Here is a 23,177-nt window from a genome sequence, read left to right as displayed (position 1 = left end):
TGTTTATAGCAGCATTATCAACAATAGCCAAATTATGGAAAGAACCCAAATGTCCATCAACTGATGAATGGATAAAGAAGAGGTGGTATGTATGTATGTATTGATCAATCTATATATATACATACTCACATACAATTGAATATTACTCAGCCATCAAAAAGAATGTAATCCTGCCATTTGCAATGATGTAGATGGAGCTAGAGAGTATTATGCTAAGTGAAATAAGTCAGTCAGAGAAAGACAAACACCATATGATTTCACTCATATGTGAAATATAAGAAACAAAACAAATGAACATAGGTGGAAAAAAAAGAGAGGCAAACCATAAATCAGACTCTTAATTATAGAGAACAAACTGAGGGTTTCTGGAGGGGAAGTGGGCAGGAGAATGGGCTAGATGGGATGAGTATTGGATATCCATATTGCCATGTAAAATATGTGGTTGAATATCAGAATCTGGAGCTCAGTACTATGTTCTAGATGGTCATTCAAGCAGTGAGATTTGGTAAGATCACCCAGAAGTGACTACAGATAAGAAAAGAATAGGATTATGTCATGAAATTTAAGAGATAGAGCATATATAGGGAGAAACAAACAAGAAATACTATTTTAAAGCTTCCAATGAGGTGAGAAAAAAAAAAATAGAGAGTGACATATCCTCGAAGACAAATGAAGTTTGTTTTCCAAAAAAGAAGCAATGACCAACTTAGCAAATGCTTCTAACATGTCAAATCATGTATGATGGAGGCATAGCAATTTGATTTACTAATGTGAAGATCTTTGCTGATTTGTGACGACTGATCAGTTGTGGCAGGTGATATGGGTGAGGACCTGATAGGAATCAATACAGAATGGAAGGAAACAGATTGAAGACAGTAAATACAGACTACCTTTCTCAAAGAGTACTTTATAGATAGAAAGTGAAAAATACGTAGGAGAGTGTATAATAGGAATGGTTAGTTTGATTTAAAATATATTTTTATGAGAGAATTAAAAACATGGGAGACTTATTGAGTAGGAAAACTGATGAATGTGGAGCACGAATGAAGGTACTGGTCTCAGAAAGGGGCATGTAATGCTTATATTGATATAAAACCCTGTTTGGGTAAGATTTTTGTTTTGTTTTGTTTTGTTGGGTATAAACTCAATGAAATGATTCCTGGTGCTTAAAAGATGCAAAATAAGTATTTGTTAAATAAAGAATAGTAATTGGATGGATGGCAAAATACAGTGACACTGATATTGATAATATGTTGATAGGTATCATTTTGTGGAAAGTCTCCTATCAATGCTATTTTATCAGGGAAATGGGAAACATGGTCATCACTTGAAAATCATAATTGGAGGGCATATCTTAGAAGTTTGAAGAGAGACAAGTTATGAAATATTAGATTTATGTCTGTCCTGAGTGAAATATTCTCCAAACTATATTCCCAAGAAAAAAAGAAGGGGAAGAGGCAAAACATATTGCATAAAGTGACTCCATTCATGAAAATTTGAAAACCTATTTATTTTTATTAAAGATGTATAAATAATTTTTAGCTATATTCAAGTATGGTTGTATTTAGAGAGACTTATCAGGACTACTGGAGAAGATACTTTTTAAAAAATTAAATTTAAACTACTCTAATTCAGAATATATAAAAAACTCATACAACTCAACACCAAAAAAAAAAAAAATCCAATTAAAAAAATGGGCAGAAGAAGGACACCTGGGTGGCTCAGTCAGTTAAGCGTCTGCCTTTGGCTCAGGTCATGATCCCAGGGTCCTGGGATCAAGTCCTACAATGGGCTCCCTGCTCAGTGGGGAGCCTGCTTCTCCCTCTACCTGTTGCTCCCTCTGCTTGTGCTCTCTCTGTCTGACAAATGAATGAAATATTTTTAAAAATGGGTAGAGGATTTGAACACTTTTCCAAAGAAGAGACACAGATGGCCAACAGACACATGAAAAGACGCTTAACAACACTAATCATCAGGGAAATGTGAATCAAAACCACAAAGGAGATACCACTTTACACCCATCAGAATGGCTATTATCAAAAAGTCAAGAAATAACAAATGTTGGTGAAGATGTAGAGAAAAGGGAACCTTTGTGCATTGTTGGTGGAAATGTAAATTAGTACCACCACTATGAAAAGTATGGAGGTTCCTCAAAAAAAATTAAATGTAGAAATACCATACCATCTAATAATTCCATTTCTGGGTATTTAATCAAAGAAAATGAAAACACTAATTCAAAAAGATATAAGCAGTGCTATGTTTACTGCAGCATTATTTACAATACACAAGATATGGAAGCAGACTGAATGTCCATCAATAATAAATAGAGGGCACCTGGGTGGCTCAGTGGTTAAGCGTCTGCCTTCAACTCGGGTCATGATTCCAGGGTGCTTGCTCAGCAAGGAGTCTTCTTCTTCCTCTCCCTTTGCCCCTCCCTTCCCCGCTCATTTTCTCTCTCTCTTTCTCTCAAATAAATAAATAAAATATTTAAAAAAATAGATAAATAGAAAATAATCTGCCACACACACACACACTGGGATATTACTCAGCCATAAAAAAGAATGAAATCTTGGTTATTTGAGACATGGATGGACCTAAAGGATATTATGCTGAATGAAATAAAACAGAGAAAGAAAAATGCCATATGATTTCACTTTCATGTGGAATCTAAACAAAACAAAACAAAACAAAAAACAGAAACAGACAAATACAGAGAACTGATGGTTGTCAGAGGGGAGGGGTTAAGGGATGGGCAAAAGTGGTGAAGGAATTAAGAGGTACAAACTTTCAGTTATAAAATAGATAAGTTATGGGTATGGAATGTACAGCATAGGGAATACAGTCAATAATAATGTAATGACTTTGGTGACAGATGGTAACTACACTTATCATGCTGAGCACTGTAAAGTATATAAAATTTGATCTTAACATATATAAAATTTGAATCATGTTGTATACTTGATACTAACATAATATTGTATGTCAACCATACTTCAATTTTAAAAAGTTAAACTATTCAATATGTTTTGAATATTTGCCTTTTGTATATATGAATTTTTAACTGGGTTTTGAGAAATGATTTCATTTAGCCTGTGCTAAATTTTAATTAAAAAAAAAGCAACATTTTCAATACATTGTAGATGTGATTGGCTTTTCGCATTTTACCTTCAGTTTTCTAGATAACTATCTGAGGTTCAAGGAGGTTAAATAATTTGCTTATAGCATACAACTAATAAGCAGTAGTATTCAAATCAAAGTATATCAGGTATAAAGCCATTTCCACAAACATGCTGATACCTGATCTTGAAAGTACTATTAGTAACATTTCAGATAACTGTAAAAAAAACCTAGGAAATGCAACTACATAATTTCTAACAGCTAATGTAAAATATAAGTTGAAATAATGGTATTTAATGTTTCAATTAAGAATATATGGTAATATTTTTAGTCAATACCAAACCTACCTCAGGAACTTAGCTGTGAAAAATAATCACCTTTTTCTTTTTTATTATGGTGCTAAACTGACAATTTATCTTGTTTGTTTTATCCAAACACTGATACTAAATTATAATACCTTGTTAGTTGTCATTTCCAATCTTTAAGATTCCTGTGTTCAAAGTTTAACCTAACATATCAGGTCTAGGTTAGCAGGGAAAAACAAACTATTGGTGCCACTTACCCATTAAATTCAAAAAGTTTAAAAAATATGGTAATTAATACTCAGAAGTACTGAATATTCAGAAAGCATGCAGAGACTTTTCCCAACCTTGTAAATTGAAACTTAACATTCTTTAACTACATCAATAATTGCCCATCCTTTAAAATCAAAATTACATTTGTGTTTTTGTTGTTAGTCACCACATTGGTTTTATCTTGTCTTCATCTTCTTGTATTTGTTATTTTTAAAAAAATATTTTATCTGTTTATTTGACAGGAACAAAGAGAGAGAGAGAGCAGAAGCAAGGGGAGTGGCAGGTAGAGGGAGAGGGAGAAGCAGGCTCCCGCTGAATAGGGAGCCCAACATGGGACTCAGTTCCAGGACTCTGGGATCATGACCTGAGCCAAAAGAAGACGTTTAACCCACTGAGCCACCCAGGTACCCCATCTCTTGTATTTCTTAAATACTATGTTCTAGAAAGTCAGAGGTCTCTGAAGCATTTGTAATTTTAAGTACCATGATAAGACATGCTTATTTTATGTACCCATCAAATTCAGTAGTTGTTTAGCTTAGGTTCAGTTATTGATAGAGCACATGCAAAGCACTTACCTGGTAATTTGAAATAAAGACTTGACAGTAAATATCTTTTATAAGTAAGGCAATTATGTGATACAGTTTTAAGGTCATAAATCTTAAAGACTATAAAATCAACAGTTAATAATGTCATGAATTCAAAAACCCATCTCTTTACCTTGAACTTAATAAGTAGAATGTAGAGAATGACCTTGATATATTGGATGTTTGTAACTATTTTAATCACCAATAAGAGCCATCCTGTACAATAGAACTATACTATGTAACATGTGTATCCAATTTTTCATTAAAGCATTTTCTTTTCTTTTTATTTAAATTATATAAGCCTAATATTTTAGAAAGGCCAGGCCATTGCATTTTTTATTTTTTAGTACTTTCAGATCTTTTGATGGTATAACTCTTCCCTTAAAAATAATTAAGGAGAAAATAATGTAGATTAATTCTTCATAGTTTCTAAGGTTACATATGTAGTTATTAAAACAAAACAGAAACTGAAAAATAATGTAAAGTAAAATTCTGTCACCTTTTAAAAACTGATGTTCATAGATGCATAGATAAATGTACAGTGCAAAATAAATCTTAATACTATATTTCAACATTAGAACAAACAACAAATTTATGTTCTTTAAAAATTGTACACTCCAGTAATAGACTTTTACTACATTTTTCTCAGCAGGAAATACAAGTGTTGAGAAGTTAAGATAGGTATACAAGATTACAGAATAATTCAATAGTACCATAGACAGCATATTTTGTATCCTGGATGTAATATCCTTCTAGGATATTTGTTCTTATTGTCAATACAGTTTGTTGTCATTTATCTCTCTGACATTATGAAACAAAAGGAACTGGAAAAGTGACTACCTTAATCTTTTTCCTGAAGATTATGACATGCAGAAGTAGACACCTCAAAGATCTCCATGCTCTAATCCCTAGAACCTGTGGATAGGTTATCCTACATGGAAAAAGGGACATTGCAGATGTGACTGAGGTTAAGGTCTTTGAGATGGGGATATCAGCATGGATTATCCAAGTGGGTCCAAATTAATCAGTGAATTCTTAAATGCAAAGAACATTTCCTTGCTGTAGTCAGAGGGAAATATGACTACAGAAAAAGGGTCAGAGATGCTTTGTTGCTGGCTTTGAAGATGGATAGAGGAAACTATAAGTAAAGGAATGTGAGAAGCTTCTAGAAACTGGAAAAGGCAAGTAAATGGATCCTCTATAGAATCAGTAAGAGATCACAGCCTGGGGTGCCTGGGTGGCTCAGGTCTTGATTTCCAGCTCTTGATTTCAGCTCAGGTCATGATCTCAGGGTTGTGAGATGGAGCCGCATGTCAGGCTCTGCACTGAGCATAAAGCCAGTTTAAGATTCTCTCTCCCCCTCTCCCTTTGCCCCTCCCCCTGCTTGTGCAGGTGAGTGCCTGCACGCACATGCTTTCTCTCTCTTAAAAAAAAGGAAAAAAAAAGAGATCACAGCCTGTTCATTCTTTAACTTTAGCTCAGTGATACCTATGTTGGACTTGTAACTTATATAACTATAAAATTTGCGTTGTTTTAAGTCACTACCTTAGTGGTAATTTGTTATAGTTTTCTATAACTACCACAAACTACAAAATACTAAAAACTACTAGAAAACTACTACAAAAATTGATTACCTCTTAGAATTTAATAACATAGTTTACAAAATATGTATGTCAAATTAAAAGATTACATATGTTGTACATCATTTCTATAGCAGTAGATACTATAGAGATTTTTCTCAAATTTGAATATTCAGATGAAGCTGATAAATAGCATATCATATTCCTATAAGTGAAGTGAAATATATGATTTGCTTCAAAGAAGAAAAATAAATTATATGTCAATGGAAGCACCATCATTTTGTCTCATTGTGAATGCCACAGTAATTTTTTTAAGTATTCAAAAACTATAAAAAGTTTTATTCAATATTAACAAGAAAAATTTGAAGTACCATCTTAAAAATATATGTTAGCATTTTAGAGCACAGCAAAACATTATTTAATAAAGTCACACTCAAAGGAAAGGGTATTTTCTTTTGAAAATAAATTTGATAACATGCATTTTAATTTAAAACTTTTTTACATATCAATATTTTGTAGATATTTGTGTGGAAATAAACACACCTCAATACTGATGACTTCATTGAAAGAATTTATCATAATTTACTTAACCAAAGTTTTAGAATTTATAATGTTTTCAATATGTGCCATTATACATAGTTTTACAACTAATATCCTTGTACTTGACATATTTTATTGGATCTCTGTTACCTTTAGAAAGGAAAAATCCAACCCCTGGGGCACCTGGGTGGCTCAGTCACTAAGTGTCTGCCTTTGGCTGGGGCCATGGTCCCAGGATCCTGGGATCGAGTCCCACATGGGGCTCCCTGCTTAGCAGGAAGCCTGCTTCTCCCTCTCCCACTCCCCCTGCTTGTGTTTCCTCTCTTGCTGTGTCTCTCTCTGTCGAATAAACAAATAAAATCTTAAAAAAAAAAAAAAAGGAAAAGTCCGGGCAACACTCTCGGGTCCCTTCCCTCTTTCCCCGCCTTCTTTGGGAGCTTTGTACTATCACTCAATAAACTGCTTTGCTGACCACCAAAAAGAAAGGAAAAATCCTAGAAGTTAAATTCCTTGCTCAGAGAGACATACTTTCAAGGCAAACATTGTTCTCTAAATTAAACTTGAAGTACACAGACTTTTGCCTTCATTATATCACATTTAGTTGCACTAACTGGAACTCATGGGGAAAAAATAAAACAAAACAAAAACCTAGTCTGCCATAAAGTATATTTACAAAAACTCAAAATATTTAGAATTTGTATAGAAAATCAAGTAACACTGGAGTCTAAATACATTGAAGAGAGACCTCACATAGAGCAATAGCTATCACAAGTGTTTTATTTTTGTACTTACACAGTGATTGTTCTCACGACATCAGCTACAATTATTTTACCCTTGTGTATTTAATTCTTCACCTCATTTCAACGAACTGAGAAAACAATAACAGAATTGAAGAAAACTTTTTATAAGCAAGTGATTAGTATGAAAGAAGAAAAAGTTACATACTAATTTCATTGTGTATTAATTTTATTTGGTTGTTTAAACAGTGAAAATTATTTAGAAAAAAGCAACACAGGCAGGCAAACAAATGAAAAACATGGGAAAATTACTGTACCCATATATACACTATTTATTATAAGAACACCATATTTTCAAATTAGAATATGGAGATGGACATTCAAGCTTGGGGTCGAACCTTGTAAGGAAGGAATCAAATAGGGTAGAGAAACTGAACATCTATATTCAGCTTCCTCGTTCCCTCTTCCTCATGCCATCTATCTATTGATCAACGATCTACCTATTTATTTATTGAGGCTCAACATTCTGTTATGTACAAAAATATATCTTCAACTTTTGGAACATCAAACATTTTCCTCCTACAGCATCAAATACACTGACACAATTCTATTAATAGAGAAAATCTTTTCTTCCTTCTTTGTACATTGAAAAACACTTCTATGACTTATTAGTGATAATGACAATAGAAAATAGTAACAAAATCAATTCTATAAGAATCCCCCCAAATTAAATCAGTTAAACCTTTACATCCTCAATATATGGACTACAGATTACATCCTGCTTTGGGGGGGGAGGGGACGTATTTTGACTGTAAAATTATTTTTTCTATGGGTTTATTAGACCTTTTAGCTCTCCTTCAACCTTTTGTTTTTTATTTCTCTGTAATCAAAACTTTAAAAATAAAAATAAGGACATACAGAAAATTATTCAATTTTAGAAACAATTTCTAAATAAACTCAACAATGGTAACAACTTAAACCATTCTGTGTTTTCAGTTTTTTTTTTAATGTTGTATGCATTGTGTTTACAATTATGCATTCCAGATTATTTGCATATTCATATTTTGTTCTATGTTTTTAAATGGGTGTATCTTTAATTTTCCTAATATCTAGAAATAACATAAATTGTGATCCCTTTTGTCAGTTATTTCAATATTTAGAACCAGAATTATGTGAAATTTACTTATAATACATTGTCTTCTCCCAAGTGGATTAAAGAATGATAGTCTTGATTTTGTATGCTGGAAAAGACTATATGTAAGCAACCTCATAATTATCAAATCTCCCTATTTTTTAGAAGAAAATTGCTAGAGATCAATGTCTTTAAATGTAGTTTATTAAAAATAAGTACTAAAATTATATCATTTCAATCTATCCACCTAATAAAGCATAGGAAAATAAACTGTCAGAGAATTATTTTTCACTCATGTGAAATAAAGCACTGCATGTCATTTGGGGATATATAAAGGCTTTGCAAATTCAGTAAAGTAAATCCAATATGTACAAAGGAAATATCATAGTCAAAGTAATGCTATTAATTAGTTTAATATTAAGTAGTGAAAGAACATTTGGTCAATATGTCTAGAGGAAAAAGAGTGAGTGACATCATAATATATCAAATACAAATTTCAAAAATAGATTTGCCCTTCTTCATTAATGCAAGACATATGTTTTACTAAGCTATCCATTTTAAATACGAAAATAATACCTAAAAAAATCCTCCTAAACCTAGGAAGCAAACACGATACAATTCAACAAATTTAGTAAAAAATTATCTGCAAAACCTAATTTGTGTTGGATCTTCAAGATTATATTACATCTCCAAGATTTATTCATATTAAATCCTCAAGTGTGTATTTTTTTCCCCATTTGTATTCATGGAATGGTTTTCAGTGTGAGATATCATGGTTTCAACAGCCAAGGAGTTTCAGATCCTCTTAAAATGAAGAATCATCTATCGTTTTCATTTAAGATAAACCAGGTATAACTTGAACTTCTCAGGGATAAGCAAGTCTTTTGCCATTTATAACTGGTTGGACAAAGACAAAGAGCAAACAAGGTTAAAAAGATAAAGGTAAAAAATGTGAAACCAAAAATAAAGGCCATTTAGAGTAACTGGTATACTGTGTTTTTGAAGAAAGTTTTCCTTTCCAATCAATTATTTTTCTTGCCTTTGTGTCTTTATAACGTAATTGTATTGCTATGCTGTATGTTTATATTTTTAACATAAATATTTTTAACATAGTACTTAAAATTTTTCTTACTAGGAATTCAATATTTTTTCTTTAATTTTGAATATTTATAAGAAATTACTATGGCATTCACAATGAGACAAAAATGATGGGGCTTCCATTTGAAATATAATTTTTTCTTCTCTAAAGCAAATTATATATTTTACAATTTCACATATAAAAACACAGCATGTTATTTATCAGGCACTTGTTTACTTACTCTCAGTTTTTCTTACAGTTCCTACCTTAATTGCTGCGTTTGAAACACAAACATTTCCTTAAAAATCCCCTAAGTATGCACAGACTCCCTGAGCAAGTTAATTGGTCATAAACAGTATCACAACCCGAGGGTAATGACAATGATTAGCCTTACAAATTTGAATGTGCAGGAATGGAAGTCCTCTCACATTCCTATTTATTTCACTAGTCTGGCCCCTACAAAAATTTAGATAGATTCTGATGAATTAAATTACATATAGCACCTTTCATCCCCTGACATACACTACATCTGCTATGTTTCTTAAGGTTCTGAAGGGAGTTCATGACACCAATATTTGGGAAAATCAGTATAGAGTTGAGTTGATGCAATCCTAAATAGAAGAAACACAACATAGATTGCCCCCAACCAGGGTATGAAACAAGATCAAGCCATCTACAGTAGATTGCTATGTGTCATTCAAAAGGGTAGCTCCTGGGGTATTTCTTTCTTTCTTTATTTTCTCAAAGATTTTATTTATTTATTTGAGAATGAGAGAGAGAGAGAGGGAGAAAACAAGTGAGGGGGAGGGGAGAGGGAGAGGGAGAAAGAGATACCCCACTGAGCAAAGAGACTGATGCAGGGCTCGATCCCAGGACCCCGAGATCATGACCTGAGCTGATGGCAAACGCTTAACCAACTGAGCCACCCAGGTACCCCAGCTCCTGGGGTATCTCTGAGCCCGGGGGGAAACTGAGCATGTGACCATGGAAAGTCAAGCGATTATATAGCCAGAATTGAGTGCATCATAAGTTGAATTCTTTCAAACCTACCAAAGCAATGTCAAGTAGATCCATCATCATTCTATAGTAAAATAACTACGTATATTAGGGATTCAGCATGAGCAGGTTTATAGGACACAAGCAAGTTGCATGAATAGGTGAGCAATATCCCTATATTATTCAACACTGCATTTAGGTCACACCCATGATCACAAGAGGGTTTCCCTGGAACAAGCTGGCAGAGAAAAAAGAAGGTCAATTTCAGTTCATGGGTAGATTGACTCAGTAGATCAGTGCAAGCAAAATAGCAACTACTGTAGCATATAGCCCAATCAGGGGTGTGCCTGAAATAGTAGGAAGGAGAAATTTTTGCAGTGGGCAGAGCCTTGGGCAGGGTACCTAGACATCTCCTTTGCCTGGAAAAAGAAATGACTCACGATAAGAATATACACAGCCTTTCAGGCATTGAAAAATGATTCGGCTATTTGGTCGGGCGCCTAAAATGAAGATAATTAAGGGATCGGCATTTGAGATAGTGACATGTGGTATGACCTATGGGAGGAGACAGATGATCTTTGTATTATATATTATGTCCACAGGGGAACATCTACTGTGGACAACTCATAAAAGAACTAAGTAGATAGAAAGACTTGGCCAAATAATGTCACCCAGACTCTGTCATTAGCCACACTATTGCTGGCACAATGGGTATAAGAATGATAGCAGGAATGAAGTTGAGAGATGGGCACAACAATATGAGTCTCGTTCACAAAGGCTGATACAGATTTCTTCTATTGCTGAAAGTCCAACCTGTTAGCAACAGAGACCAGTGTTGAACTCCAGCACAGATTTAATCCTCAAAGTGATAAAATGCTAACTTGTTGACAAAATGAGTACATTGAAGCCTTCCCAAGCTGGAAGGGACAAAGATTAACATCATTTAATATCTGCATATATTCCTGAAGTGGGCGTTTTTTTCCTATCCCTAGGGCTTCAGCCAGAACCACTATCTGAGGATGTATAGAAAATGATCCACCAATATGGAGTCTCATATAAAATTGCCTTGATCCAAAGGACTCACCCTGTAGCAAAGCAAACATGGCAGTGGAAACACAGCCATGGGATCCACTGAGCCTATCATTTAGTGCTCATTAGGTTACCAGCCTAGCAGAGTGATGGAACGACCTCTTTAAAGGCCTAACAGGGTGCCATCTTGTTGAACCCAGCTCTGCAAGAATGTGGTATCATCTCCCTAAATGTGCTATATACTTTAAACTGCCAATCATTGAGGGGTGCTGTTTCCCCTCTAAATAGAATACATTGGTCCAGAAATGAAGCACTGAAAGTAGGATTGTTTTTTTACCATTAGTTTTAGCAATCAAATTAAGAAATGTGTGCTTTCTTTCCCAAGAAATTTAGGTTCTATGCATGTAGAGATCCGGGTTCCCAGGGAGGACGCTTTTCCGGCAGGGGATGTAATGTCAACTTTAAACTACAGCTGTCACCCACTTTGAGCTTCTCATGTCAAGAGACAACGAGGCGAAGAAAAGAGTCACCATCCTGGCAGAGGTAACTGGCATTCATCATCAGTAGTACACAGATCTGGGGTTACACAAAATAGGGAGAGAAGAAAATGTTTGGCATTCAAGTGGTTTACTCTGAGTACTCGCCTGTCCAATCTTGATATTAAGAGGCCAGCAAGTGCCATTATGAACAGGGGTGAGGTTCTGGGGCACCAATTTCCTATTTGGAGTTTTCCCCACAGCAAACTACAACTAGAGTCTGACCTGTTCGGTCTTATCACTCCCGCCAGCTTGACTAAACTTTAGACAGGACTCTTCCTGACCTACTTTTTCTTAGAGTATTTACTTTAGAAAACCTGAAATTGCAAATTATTTTTCTGCCTTTTGAGATGCAAATCTCCCAGCCTTCTGTCAGTTTACAACCCAGGAACGTCTTTCTCAAAGACCTGAGAGGCATTCCTTTGAAATGTAATCATTAAGAAAAGGTAGGGCTCCAGTCTCTCAGGCTCTGTGGTCAGAAAGGAGCAAACACAGATGGTCTAATTGCAGTGACTTACCCTCCCCTCATGTCTTCTAGTACTCTTCCTTTAGCTCTCTCCCTCGCTTAAAATTCCTCTTTTCTTTTCTTTCAGTGGAGTTGAGTTGAATCTCTCACCAGTAGTCTCTTGCAGTAGTCTTGAATAAAGGCTTCCTTTCCATTTTTAATAAGCATTTGGTGCATTTTTTTTCTCTGACAAGTCCTGGAGAAGCACATCCCACATGGGATGAACTGAGGCTAGTAAGTCAGTGGGTTGGAGTAGCACAAGTGGTTGGAGTAGCACAAGTAGTTGACGGTAGTGGATGTTACAGTACACCCTGCATAGTTCGCCCTCTTCCACTTGGCACTCGTTCTCCTGTCTTCTGGGAATGCTGACTGCTGACTGCTCCCAGCAGTGTCTCTGGAAAATGCCTTCATCTAAATGTAGTTGCTTCCTGCATCTAATGCTCAACCAGAAGGGGTGGAGGGGGGTGGGGGGGGTTACATATACTCAAGCCCTCTTGTTTTAATTTGGGAGAACTCTGAAGGGCCACTGTAACCCCAGAAGCTAACTGAGGCCTCTGCTGCAATTGCATCATAGTTCAAACTTCTCTTTCTGCATAATTCTGCTTTATTCACTCTTACAGGTGTTGTTTCCAAGAGTACTTCCCAGCAAATCTCTTGCATGAAAATTCCTGTGTCAGTCTGTTAACAGGAATCACAATTTAAGGAATCCTATATATGCAGCCACACTTAAGACCACATTCATCACTCCTATTTTGACATTTTTGAACTTCATCCCAGCCCTGTAATCCTGGATTAGATGACTCATTTTCTTAATGCTAAGAACATTGTTTCATATTAATTAATAATGTCAAGATAATTACTCCAATGGAAATTTTATTTACCAGCTTATATTTTTCTTAATTTTATATTGTCAACAGCTTTGTCCCAATAGTCTTTATGATAAGAAATTTTTAAATGCGTTGTTACACTGCATATTTATACATGTACTTCCCAGCTTTGCTTTGTTGCCATGTGCATTTTTTAACACTTTGAAAACTGTAGACTGTGAGAATGAGTTAGAAATTCTTTATTCTATTAATATCCAGAACAGTTCATTTTCCATTGCATATTTTAAAATTACTGATAGCAATGTTTTGTATATTTCTATCACTTTCCTTTAATGTTTTCTGTACACTCAGACACATCTCATTTGTTTATCATGTAATTGTTGAAGGGTGTTCATTTCTCTGTTTATTTCTTACTCTTGCTTAATAGCAAAGAAAATATGAGCACATTTATTAACTAGTTAGAATAATTTTCATCATCTGAACCAATTGTACCACCATGCTGTTCTCACGGAGTTAATTTTTTTTCTTTTTTTTTTTTAAGGATTTTATTTATTTATTTGAGAGAGAGAGAATGAGAGATAGAGAGCATGAGAGGGAAGAGGGTCAGAGGGAGAAACAGACTCCCTGCCGAGGAGGGAGCCTGATGTGGGACTCGATCCAGGGACTCCGGGATCATGACCTGAGCCGAAGGCAGTCGCTTAACCAACTGAGCCACCCAGGCGCCCTCATGGAGTTAATTTTTGCATGAGGCATTTTGTATGGAGGCAGTGACAGGTCATTTGGTGCTATAAAGTCGCCTAAGTATCCATAGCCTTTCATTTCTTTCTATCATCAGACTATGCATGAAACTAATAGTCTTCTGTCTCTTACCTCTACTGTTCTGGCCTTGCTGTTTATTTTTCCAAGAACAGGAAATGTGATTGGATCATGTAATGTTTAGGAATTTCCTATCTGTTAACTCCTTTTTCACCTCCTCTATTATAGTGTGACCAACCTGACAAGAAGGGCCTTGTATTTCAATAATCCTCCAAATCTATCAATGTAAAGGACACAGAGTGGTTTCTTCAAATCTTGAACAAATGATTGCATGGGCAGATAGTATAAGCTGTATAAATATAGAAACATAATTTCAATATTTTAATTTCTTAATGGGTGCCGCTATACTTTGGCCTGGGCTTTTGATTTGGCAAGAATCTATTTGGCGATTTTGATGCTACCTAGGGGTTAGAGTTTATGCTTAGGGACCAAGAGCTTGGTTATTACATCAAAAGAATTTCTAGAGCTCTAACACAAATGCTTAAAAAGCAGCTCTGCAAAAATATAATTTCAAATGTAGTTTCTGATAAGGCTTATTTTCCAACAAGCTCTCCTGCTTTGCTAGACTATAGAATTCCTGGCTTACGCTAACCACCCAAAGAGAGAGATACAGTGCACACATTTTAGCCTCTAATTTTCTTTTCCAGAATCCTACGTGAAGCTCAAACGCATCATCAGAAATATTTGGCATCAATACCATTCAGGTGACTGATAATAAACTCCCTTAATGTCAAGAGTCATTCCATTTTTCTTTCAGGAAGAATAAGGCCATACCTAAACATATTAAAATATTATTCACTTTGACAATGGAACTAGTTCCAAGACATGAACTATTGCTATATTAGAAAGAAGAAGCAATCAGTATTTTTCATCCCTTAAGAATCTCTATACTACAAAAAAAAATCCATCACTTCTAATGTAATTGGTAAGTACCTAGGAGGCAAATGTCTTTTCTTATTTCTACTGTGAAATCTGGGTTGAAATGAGCAGTTGTAGTTAACTCACATTCCTACTCACCAGAAAAATTTAGTCAATAGTGAGCATATTTATCAAAGCTTTTTGAAAATGACATGCAATTTTCATTAAGATTGCAAGGGCTATTATTGTCCTATTTTAAGTAGATCTGTAGATTGTTCTTAATATAAAAACTGAGATTAACAGTAAATTTTTTATTTAAATTATATTAATCAAAAAAATGTTAGATTCACTTATCTAGAAAATAGTTATACATAGTTGAGTTTATATGTGAGTTTTTAATATAAATATCATCTTCAATTTCTGCTTATAAATTGATTATGTAGTACAATTTATGTTTTCTTCACTGTGTAATTGGCTTATCAGTAACTGTTGTGTCAACAGCAAATTATATTTTCTGGTGCATTAATCTTAAATATTTTTCTTTCTTGACACACAGAAAAAATGAAGCCACATGAAAATCTGAGAGAGATTAAAATGGAATAAAAAGTTCTCAGTAGAATTTAAGTGTATTTTTATATTAATATTAAAGACCAATATTGTATGGCTTCATATATATGCTTGCAACTCAATTATTTTAAGATATTTATTAGAAATCACCCAATGGTATTAATTTACTAAGGTAAATCATCTTACTCGTAATTTAGGCGTAATTGGAAACTATATAAGCACTTTTAGGCTGATAATATTCTTAAGGAATATTTTACTAAAAATAAAGTCCTTAAGTATTGTTTTGAATAGTAAAGCTAGTAAAGAGTAAAATTCTATTAATCATCAAGACAAATTGCACTTGAAATAAATCAAAGTATAACATTTTGTATATTTTCAGAAAAATAAATTGGCCATATAGTTCACTTTGCATGGCTAGATTTTAGTAGTTGTAATTTTCCTTCCTAACATTTATTTCAATTTTAAATAATATATTTACCTGTGTGATCACTTGATTAATGTCAGTCTGTCTCGTTAGAGAGAAAGCTACATAAGAGATGAAAGCATGTCTGTTTTGTTCTCCATCTCCCAAATTATGCACTTTCCCTGGCACATGGAATTAGATTAATATATTTCTGAATAAGTTAAAAATAAATGGATAATATTACCTGAAAAACCGACTCTCATTAAATGGTTTATAGGTGACCAGAAACTGGGCCAATAGAAACAAATAAAAAACATACCAAATGACCACATGAGGGAAGCCTGGGTGGCTCAGTTGGTTAAGTGTCTGCCTTCTGCTCAGGTCATGATCTCAGGGTCCTGGGATTGAGTTCCGCATCCGGATCCTTGCTCAGCAGGAACCTGTTTCTCCCTCTGTCTGCAGCTCCCCCTGCTTGTGTGCACTCTCTCTCTTTCTCTCCCAGTCTGCCAAATAAATAAAATCTGTAATAAAAGATGACCACATGAGTTTAACGAAAAATATTATAGATAATTTTATGCTCAATATTCTGCTTAAGAATATTCTGATGGTACACAATTTGAAGACATGTATATGTATAGAAAGATGAGAAAGAGAGAGAAATAGATGATAGATCATTTGATCTGGACAGTTCTGGGCCTAAGTTCCTCAATTCCATTTTAATTTCCAAATTTTATTCTAACTTTTCTAATTTCAAATATGATTTGAAATAATAATTCTCTGGCTTCATGGTCCTGTCTGTAATATTAACTAATAGTAATCTATAACAGTATTTTTTTTTACCTCTGAGATTTTTTGCTTTACAATTGCCTATCTCTTGTAAAACTACAAAATACATTTTGATAACAAAGAACAAGAAAAATAATTTTATTGCAAATCTTTTATTTCTCCACACATTCGAAAAAGCTTAAAACATGGTATGTGGGCAAGATTTACAATCTAGATGGACATCAAAATAAAAATATTAATAAAATTGTCCTATAATCATACTTGTCATGGATGGCCTTTGAACTGTAACTGTTCTTTAGTAATCAAAAAGTTGTTGTGTCTTCCCATTGGATCCAACATCTACATAGTGATGTAGCTTATAAATATGTGTTTCTGGTAACCTATATGGGTGTAATTTACATAGCCACATGTTTTTATGAGTTCATTTTGACCTAAGTTATAGATAATAAATACAAATTTTCTACTTTTCTACCTGCATGTATGGTAATTTCTTCATCAATTTCTACAGTGCTTTCTAATATTTTTATATGAGATTATAGTATATCTGTGTGATATAGTTGAGTGATGCAACATGATATTTTGCAGTATACCAAAGTTTTTGACTGATTATTATAATTCATGTTTAATGATTTTTTATTTATTACATAAGTAACATGAGCATTGAAAACATCATTTTTGTCATACATATATCTATTTGTCTGCTTGGGCAGCCATAACAAACTACACAGACTAGTTAAGACAATGTAAATTTATATGCTCACAGTTCTGGAAGCTAGAAGTTCATGATCAAGATGCTGGTAAGTTTCTGGTGAGATCTCTCCTCATGGCTTGCAAACGGCTATCTCCTGTTGTGTCCTCACATGATCTTTCCTCTGGCATTCGTGAAGCCAGTGAACTGTGGTGTCTCATCCTTTTTTTATAAGGACATCAGTCCTATCAGATTAGGGCCTCAATCTTACCTCCTCATTTAACCTTAATTACCTCCATAAAGGCCCCATCTCCAATACAATCACATTGGAGGCTAGAGCTGCAATCTATGAATTTTGGGGGAACACAATTTCATCCAAAACAATATGGAGTTCCCTTTATCTTCTCAACAGGTGCTTTGTAAGAATTTCAAATGCGGATTTTATTACTGTTGTTTTGTTTGGTGAGTTGTTGTTACCATTTGAGCATATAATAAGCTTCAACCACCTATATATAGTCATTGACTATTATGTATTATGTTCAATGTGTCTTTTCATAGTGCAGCTTGAACAGTTTTTAAAAGTTTAAGGTTTTTGTTTTCCAAATTGCAAATTATAAGTTAATGCTCTCTTTGCTGATCTCAGGACTAGTAATTTTTCAATGTGAATATATAACACAACCTAACTTGGCATGTAACTAAATCATTGCTAAGGAAATGATACCATGAAATATGATCATCAGTGTTTTTTAAATCATTATTCCATTTATTAAATTTGATAGTACAATGTATTTCTAAGTCTATTCAGTTACTAATAGATCAACTGCAGTTTTCTTCTGCTGCAAGGCAAATGGCAATCAAAGAGGAATCACAGCCTTTAACAATATTTCTAGTGTGACATGGGATTAAAATAATCAGTACAACTCATAACACTGTATTTTCACATTAAGTGAAATGCGAAAATTTTGATTCTTGGATTATCTCCTGCTACTAATTGTGCCAGATTGTATCTGGATAATAACCCACCATGGTGAATAAATATCATCAGTTAAAATATTTCAAAATTCAAACAGAGTTGTGTGACAGGAGTTGTTTACGGGATGTCACACTGTTTGTCTCTTTTATAACTCTGTTCTGTTGACAGTATGATGCTTATCGTTCAAGTCAATATATACAGGATTTCTGGAAGCTGGGCTTATAAAAATTTTCTTGATGTGCTTTTCTAATGGAAAAACATGTAATTTTATTAGATATATAATTAGTATAATAATCATACTGTATAACCTATGTAAAATCATAAAAAGTAAAATTTACTTAGCTTTATTTTATACTTTGTACCACAGGCAATCATTTGTCAATGACAGTATTAAATTATAATTACATCAAATGCTATTATAAAAGTTTTAGAATTGAAATCAATTTTAAGTGTTATTTAATGAAATATGTTATCCCATACACAAACTTCATAACCCATAATATGATATCATGGAAAGGATAATGAAGTATACATAAGGAGACCTGAATTCTTTTTTTTTTAAAGATATTCTTTATTTATTTATTTGAGAGAGAGAGAGGAGAGAGAAAGAGAGCACAAGCAGGGGGAGGGGCAGAGGGACAGGGAAAGAATCTCAAGCAGACTCCGCACTCAGTGCAGAGTCTGAGGTAGGGTTCGATCTCAAGACACTGAGATATGACCTGAGCCGAAACCAAGAGTTGGATGTTTAACCAACTGAGCCATCCAGGCACCCCGAGGAGACGTGAATTCCTTCTCTATAACTGATTATGAGTAAGACGTTGGGCAAAATAGTTAAACTCTATGAACCTCAGTAACCTCATTTATCAGTAGTGCTATCTAGTGTTCCAGGTCTCAGTATCAGTAAACTTCATGTGCATGATTTCCCTGTATTCAAACAAATCTGTGATACACTGCTGAAACAGTCAGGGCCCTCACTGCCCCATTTCCTCTTCCTTCTTCCTATGAGGAGCCTCCAGCTATGAACACATCTTGGATTCTCCCTGAAAGGGCCTTTTGGAGTTCTAAGAGTTATTGTTACTGAGATGTTTCCAATGTCATATTTTGTAAGGATATATTTCAGATTAAAAGTAGAGGGTTATACATATGTGTGCACACCCAGGTGCATGCCTATGTAGTTTCAATACCCTATTATCGGTTGACCATTAAGTAGAAAGTGATATAGACTGTCAACTACAAGGATTTTCTAGATACGATATCAGCTGGAACAATTTTTCAGGAAGAGAAATGAACAACTCTTTTTCTTCAGTGTTTTAACTTCTGGCAACTGAAGCACACCACCATTTCCAAAAGCAACTATTTGAACAGTAACAATTTCATACCCTAAGTGGGACAACACTCACATTATTTATTAGAATACCCCAAGCAGATGATGGATGATGTCAGGAGGTTCACACCTCCGGTGTTTGCTGTTTTTGAAAGGATGGTTTCTTTCAAAAACTGGAGACTAAATGATGTGGTTCATATATATCTAAGGGGAACTTGATGTGTTTTAAACTCTGTGATGCCTAAATATCAGTTGACTTTTTCACTCCTCCAGGATTAATCACTGTGAAAGTGAATGCTGTGGACATCAAAGATTTTTTGAGAGAAGTCATTTCTTTCTTTTGGGAGAAGTCATTTCTTTCTTTGAAATATCTATAAATAAATATATTTGGCAACACTGACCCAAATGTCTTTATGGAATATTTGGCAGTGACTCTACATGTGTCTTAGAAAAGACAGTCATTTGGAAATATTTCTTAGAAGTTATTAGGTTTAAGCTAATACATACCAGGTAATGGGTATTAAGGAGGGAATGTATGGTGATGAGCACTAGGTGTTATACGTAACTAATGAATTGTTGAACACTACATCATAATCTAATGATGTACTAAATGCTGGCTAATTGAACATAATAAAAATATAAATAAAAATAAATAAATAATTAAAAAAAGAAGTTATTAGGTTTATAACCCATAAGAAAGATAAAACCTGAGTATATCTTTTACTTAAAGAAATAACTAATATGTTCTTAAAGAATGTTTTCACTGACATTTTATATGCCAAAAAATGGTCAAAATAAAGCGAAATATACCAGAAGTTTCAAGGCTGAGAAAAATCTAAATGTTGAGTTAGTGTTTTGAAGGTGTAACAACTTCAGAGACAAAATATTTAATACTGGACCCCAGCATTTTTATGTCATTCAATTGTGCATGTGTGGGTTAATTATATAAGTGTGTGTAATGTGTGTATGCACTCTTCATGATGATATGAGGGTAGTCAGTTTTTTAAATAAAACTCATGGCTTCAAAACCAATGAATGAGAAGGATACTCAAATGTAAAGAATTAATTATTGGCAGGAGAAGTAAAAGAAAACACAAGAGACAGAAACTGCTCTTAGAAAAACAAAATGACTGTGCATCAGATGTCAATGTGAGTAGAAAGATGCAAAATTTTGCCCATTTCCTGCCAAAAAGAGGCACCAGAGCATAAGTGAAGGGCTAAAGAAGGGCTAGACTATGATACACAGGACAGAGATGAAGTGAAATCGGGAAGAGGAGGCTTTACAGAAAATGGAAGAAGCAAATGAACACCATGAACTTTATATGACAAATGTTGATGGAAGATAAAAATACTAGAAAATGCCAAAAATGAAATTTAATACAAATATAGGATATTATTTTTCAGTGTGATCTTTCTTTAAAAGCAGTTACAATTAATCTCTTCCAGATACAGCATGGAGGAGATGTAGTCTCTTATTAATCAATCTCTCTGTGACTGAATCTAATTATATGAAGAATTTGTTAGGGCCTTAGAGTTACTCAGAAATGGTAGAGTTGATGAGATTTTTGAGTCAGTGCTGAGCCAGAGATTACTATATATTTACCATACTCCGTTTCCTTCTGTATTTTGACACACAGCTAAAGTGCATTTCCCAATCATTCTTGCAGTTTGGTGACATCATAGGACCAAACTGTGCAAATGAAATATCAACAGAATGATCTATACCACTTCTAGGCTTAGATAATAGAAAGCTACCAGAGACTCATGGACTCTATTTTCCACCATCTTAGGTTAAATGTAGGAGAGGATCACGTCATAGAAGTTGGCAGAGCTCATAACAGAAGAAGCATGGGTTCCCTGAATGACTTTTTTGAACAGAGCATCTACTTGCCAGCATTAGATAGGATATAATTGTGTAGGACTTTGGATAATCAAACCTTCAAATAACGGTGGTTTGCCAATCAAAGCAGTGGCATGTGTAATGATGCCGATCCAGGAGGAAGCACTTAGTTGAAGTATTTGAAGTCTCTATTGTCAAGTACAGGAAATTGTAACTAGCAACTTCCCAAAACATTTTCAACTACAACTATAGCCTCTTCAGAGGACCTAAATGGAAAATTAAATATTGTAGTCTGGCTTAAATAATGTTGTATCCAAAAGCCCCATCTCTCTGGAACACTTAGAATAACTCTATTGTCCAATTAATCCTGAAACCCAGGGGGAGGAGCAAGATGGCAGAGGAGTAGGAGACCTAAATTACGTCTGGTCCCAAGAATTCAGCTAGATAGGGATCAAACCATTCTGAACACCTACGAACTCAACAGGAGATCGAAGAAAAGAATAGCAGCAACTCCCTGAACAGAAAAGCAACCACTTTCTGGAAGGCAGGACGTGCTAAGAAGTGAATCCGAGGCAACTTTCAGGAAGATAGGGTGGTGGGGAGGGGGCCTCCGACAGCCACTACTAGCAAGTGATAGAGCAGTGGAGCACAAAATTGGAACTTTTAGAAGTCTGCTCCACTGAGGGACGTGACTCCAGTGGCTAAGTGGGGGGTGGAACCCTAGCTGGGACAGTGTGGTCACATGATCCCCAGGGTCACAGAAAGACTGGGGGTGCCTGAGTGCGGTAGAGCTCCAAGGTATCGGAGCAGGGAATCCAGCTTCAGAGACAGAGCCGAGGAGTGGGCTCTCAGCTTGGGGTTGCCATAAACTGTGATCCACGGCACAGTTGGGACACTGATCCTCCAGCAGGGACCCAACAAGTGGCAGATCCGGGGAGACTCCCCTTCCTCCACTAGGAGGAGCGGCGCGGGAGTGCACTGCAGGAATCTGCTGGGTTTGGAGGCTCCACACCGGGTCAGCTGCCAGAGATAGAAACGCTTGGTCACAGGCCGGGTGAGCACAGAGTGCGGCCGGAGACCGGGGAGACGGGAGTGACTGCTTTTCTCTGGGGGCGCACTGAGGAGCAGGGCCCTGAGTTCTTGGCTCCTCCGGGGCAGAGATTGGGAGGACGCCATTTCACTCTCCTCCTCCAAAGCTGTACGGAAAGCTTGCAGGGAACAAAAGCTCCCAAGAGCAAAGCCGAGCAGATTACTTAGCCCAGACCAGCAAGGGCGGGGCAATTCCACCTCCGGCAAAGACATTTCGAAACTACAGCAACAGGCCCCTCCTCCAGAAGATCAGCAACAATATCCAGCCAAGGCCAAGTTTACCGATCAATGAGAACGGCAGAACTCCAGTGCTCCGGGAATACTGCACATAGAATTCATGGCTTTTTTTCCCCATGATTCTTTAGTAATTCAAAGTTAATTTTTTTTAACTTTCTTTTTCTTTCTTTTTTTTTGGGAATTTTTCTTTTTTCCTTTTTCAACCAACATCTTATCAAACCCTTTTTTAAAAAATCTTTTTTTTATTTTTCATTTTTAGAGTCATATTCTATCCCTTCATAGTAGTTAACCTTATTTTTGGTATTATACATATAAGTTGTTCTCTCTTTAAAATTTTGGGATACAGTTTCTCCTAACAGA

The 23,177-nt window shown here is 35.1% G+C and overlaps 1 long non-coding RNA gene across 1 annotated transcript in view; it reads right to left on the bottom strand.

Moving 5' to 3' along the window:
• The window catches only part of LOC141372499 (uncharacterized), a 101,343-nt gene that overhangs the window by 7,630 nt on the left and 70,536 nt on the right, over positions 1–23,177 (bottom strand). Inside the window, exon 4 of the long non-coding RNA XR_012377763.1 lies at positions 16,200–16,401. This is a non-coding gene — a long non-coding RNA (uncharacterized lncRNA). The remainder of the gene's footprint in view (positions 1–16,199; positions 16,402–23,177) is intronic.

Source organism: Callorhinus ursinus, unplaced genomic scaffold (genome assembly GCF_003265705.2).
Source record: "Callorhinus ursinus isolate GAN/ISIS: 27379988/994484 unplaced genomic scaffold, GSC_fseal_2.0 scaffold4, whole genome shotgun sequence".
In the NCBI taxonomy this organism is placed as follows: domain Eukaryota; kingdom Metazoa; phylum Chordata; class Mammalia; order Carnivora; family Otariidae; genus Callorhinus; species Callorhinus ursinus.
The sequence above is the reverse complement of the archived record's forward strand: the minus strand, read 5'-3'. Positions and strand labels throughout refer to the sequence as shown.